This window comes from Psammomys obesus, unplaced genomic scaffold (genome assembly GCF_907164565.1).
Source record: "Psammomys obesus unplaced genomic scaffold, mPsaObe1.curated_primary_1811, whole genome shotgun sequence".
In the NCBI taxonomy this organism is placed as follows: domain Eukaryota; kingdom Metazoa; phylum Chordata; class Mammalia; order Rodentia; family Muridae; genus Psammomys; species Psammomys obesus.
The window spans coordinates 15,173,511-15,177,617 of record NW_026593286.1 but is presented as its reverse complement, the minus strand read 5'-3'; positions in this window follow the sequence as shown (position 1 = coordinate 15,177,617).

The window sequence follows — 4,107 nt, the reverse complement described above, 5'->3', positions numbered from 1 at the left end:
CTATCTATCTATCTATCTATCTATCTATCTATCTATCTATCTATCTACCTATCTATCTAATTAAAGAAAAAGAGACCAGGATTTTGAGAAAGGGTAAGGCTGGTACATGGAAGGGGTTAGAAGGAGGAAAGGGAATAATTTTCAAAGCAGACCTTTCCCCGACAATAGAAATGTGGGTCTCTTATTCAAGGGCCAAGTAGAGCAGTTTCCAAGCGTGTTCATTTTAGGAATGCACTCCTTAGGAGGGTCATTGTTTTAAAACGAGAATTGAATTTTGGATTTAATTTAATTTCATCAGTATTGAGAATGAATTTATTTTTTTTATTTGTTTTATTTAACCTTTAATGAATGTGCTTTTGATAATTTTATACTTACCTAAGATCATTCTTAACCCATCCACTTTATCAAATTTCCCTCTTATCTCTATTACTTGCTTGCTTTCTCCTTAAAGTTTCCTTTCAAACATTCACGTGTGTGTGTTTGTTTGAGTTTTTTTTTTTTTTTTTTTTTTTTGGTCGTCAACTGAGATTAACTATGATCCTCTGACTGACCATGGATTTGGAACTATTTATCGGAACTTGGTGAGCTCTAGTAGGTATATAAATGAAGACAATGGCTGTCCCTCCATCAGAATCCATCAACAGTCAATAGTGTCAGCAGGGAACAAGACCAGCCCTGTGAGTCTTTCTTTGAGTCACAATTGACTGCTGGCAGGCCCAGTCTTGTACAGGCCCAGTACAGGCAGTTCCTACAGTGAAATTATGATTACACTGTGTCATGCCCAGAACATAATATTTATAGCTCTTCTCCCTCCCTTCCATCTCTTACATTCTTCCATCCCTTCTGTGATGATTCTTGAGCCTTAGGGAGCATGGTGCAAATGTCCTCTTTAGAACTAAGAACTTGAACAGCCATGTGTCTCTTCCTTGACTCCTGTTAATTGCAGAGAGAATCTCCCCTGATAAAGGCAGGGGTAGCACTTATTGATGGTCGTGAACATAAATATTTAGAGGATATCTTGGTGCCATGACAGTTTTGCTAAACAATAGTAGTCAGTTCACTCAAGGGCCAAAGACCTCATCCCTAGGCTTTTGATGGAGCCTGTAGTACCAGGCATGAATTCTTTTTCCGAGCCTGGGCTATCTCAATCAGTGTAATTATTTTTCCATTTTCATCCATTTATCTATGAACTTCATTTTTCTTTACAGCTGAGTAAAATTCCATTGTGTATATGTACGGTATTTTCATTATCTGCTCATCAGTTGGAGGACATCTAGGCTGATTCCATTTTCTGGCTATTGTAAACAAAGAGTAATGAACTTGGTTGTACAATTATCTCTGTGGTAGGATGTCAAAGTCATTAGGTATATGTTCGGGAATAGTATAGACAGGACCAATAGAAGTTTAATGTCTAGCTTTTGAAAAACCTTTTAAACTGATTTCCATATATCTGTTTCAGCTTACTCCCTGTCCCCACCCCCACATCAAACAGTGAATAAAGATTCTTCTTTCCCACTCCTCATTAGTATTTCTTGTCATTTGTTTTCTAGATGATAGCCAGTCTGAGTGGGGTGAGATGGAATCTCATAGTAGTTTTCATTTGCATTTCCCTGATGACTAATTGTGTGAGATACCTTTTCCAAGTGTTTATTAGCCACTGGTATTTTTTTTTTTTTTTTTGAGAATTCCTCTTCTGATTTGCACCCATTTTTAAATGTTATCTGTTTTCTTAATATATTTTTAGTTCTTTATGTATTACAAATATAGATATGGAGGTATAGCTAGCAAATAATTTTCTCCCATTTGTGAGCTTACACTCCATTGACATTATTCTTTGCCGTTCATAGCTTTTTAGTTTCATGAGATCCCATTTGTCCATCGCTGATGTTTTACAGGGCTACTGGAGTCCTATTCAGAACTTCCTTGCCTGTTCCTGCATGTTGAAAATGTACTTTCTATTTTGCCCTCTAACACTTTTAAAGTATCCTGTCTTGTATTAAGGCCCATGATCCATTTGGATTGGGTTTTATATAGACTGAGAGATAAAGATCTAGGTTTCTTCTTCTATATGTTGATATCAGATTTCCTAGTACTGTTTGATAAAGTTGCTTGTCTCTTCTCCAGTGTGTAATTTTGACACATTTTCTAAAAATCAGGGAGCTGTAGTTGCATGGATTTTATATTGGGATGCTCTATTGTATTCCATTGAGCTGCCTGTCTGTTTTATGAGTACCATGCAGCTTATATTCCTCTGGTTCTATAATATAACTTGAAATCAGGAGTGATAATTCCTTTCTCAGTATTCTTTTGTTGTTGTTGTTCAGGATTGCTTTGACTATCCTTAATCATTTTGCCTCCATATGAATTTTAAGTTTTCTTTTTTTTCTTGTTTGTGAAGAGTGGCCCTGGAATTCTGATTGGGATAACACTGAATCTGTAAAATGCATTTGGTAGGATAGCTTTTTTTCACAACATTAATTGCTACTATCCTTGGGCATGGAGGAGTGGTCTTTCCACCTCCTAGTATCTTTTTTAAAAATGTAATTGTCTTTTATTTATGTTCAGATATATTTTGTGGCTATGGTGAGTGAGGTCGTTTCCCAGACTCCTTGATGCAATATTTGTCATTAGTTAATTAGAAGGCTATTGATTTTTTCCTCATAGTTTTGTATCCTGGCACTTTGTTTAAAGTATTTTTCACCTTTATGTTTTGGGTGGACTCTTTAGTGTCTCCTATGTATAAAACCATATCATCTTCAAAGGGGGGATTTTGGCTTCTTCCTTTTCTATGTGTATCTCCCTTATTCCACTCCCTTGTCTTACTGCTCTAGCTAAGACTTCAAGCATTGCACCAAATAGACATGGAAACAGTGGACACCTGGTTTTGTTGCTGATCTTAGAGCAAATGTTGTGTGTTTTTCTTCATTTGGCATGACATTGGCTATAAGTTTGTCACGCATCGCCTTTATTATGCTGAAGAATAGCCCTTCCATCCCTATCCACTTTGTTTTGGATATGCAGTTACCTAAGCGTTGGATTTTGTCAAAAACCTTTCCCATTCCAGAATTTTTTTTTCTACTCCAAAGTCATAGACACAAAGGAACTTCTCCCAAAGCATCAGCATAAGAGGAAATACATTTGTAGAGATGACAGGAGGTTCAGCAGTCCTGGGTCTTCTAGATAGATTAAGGAAAGAGATAGAAATCATGAAAATAATAAACACCCCGAATTCTTTAACCATAGGTAAGGTGACTGGGTTGTGGCCCCTTTGTGGATGTCTAAACCCACGTCTACATATGATGAGACATTGCTACAGAGAAAGAACCTCACAGGATACCATATGCACTATCTGGCCTGAGCTGGCCTATACCACAGAGGGTCAGACATTTCAGAAGATGAAGAGCAAAGGGATTCAGGAATAGGCCAAGACAGTGTGTGAGCCCTCCTGCCTGTGGTTATTTTAAGTACCCTGAAACCAGTGCTGTCACTGACTAGAATCTGATCACCATCACTTCTGAATATTGTTTATGAATTGCTGAAAGTGTATTTGTGCTTAGTTGTAAGTATAGAGTTTATTCAATATAGAGATAGCCTGTTTAAATACGTCTCTGCTTATTTCTGTAAGTCTCAGTGAAATCCCATGGAGTCACCTGAACCAAGTAGGTATAAATCAATTTGTGTTGCCCTGCTGGGCTGCTGGTTAGGTAAAAGAACTGAGTTGCTACAGAGGTCTGCTTTGTACCTCCTCATACCACTGTTCAAATAAGAAGTTACATGAACAGAACATTCCTCTTGGATCAGGGGAGATGTCTCAATGGGTAAAAGCACTTGCTGTACAAACATGATCCCCTAGATCAAAATAAAAACCTGGGTGTGGCAGCACACACCTGCAATGCCAGCCTTGGAAGGATGGAGAAATGTGGATAATGGGAGCATTCTAGCTGTCTAATCCCAGCTGAATCAATGAGTTTCAAGTGGAATATGATATAGGAAGACACAGGAATTGACAAAGCTGACTACTGCATGCACACACATGAGTGACCACACCTGATACACACCTGCACACACACACACACACACACACACACACACACACACACACACACA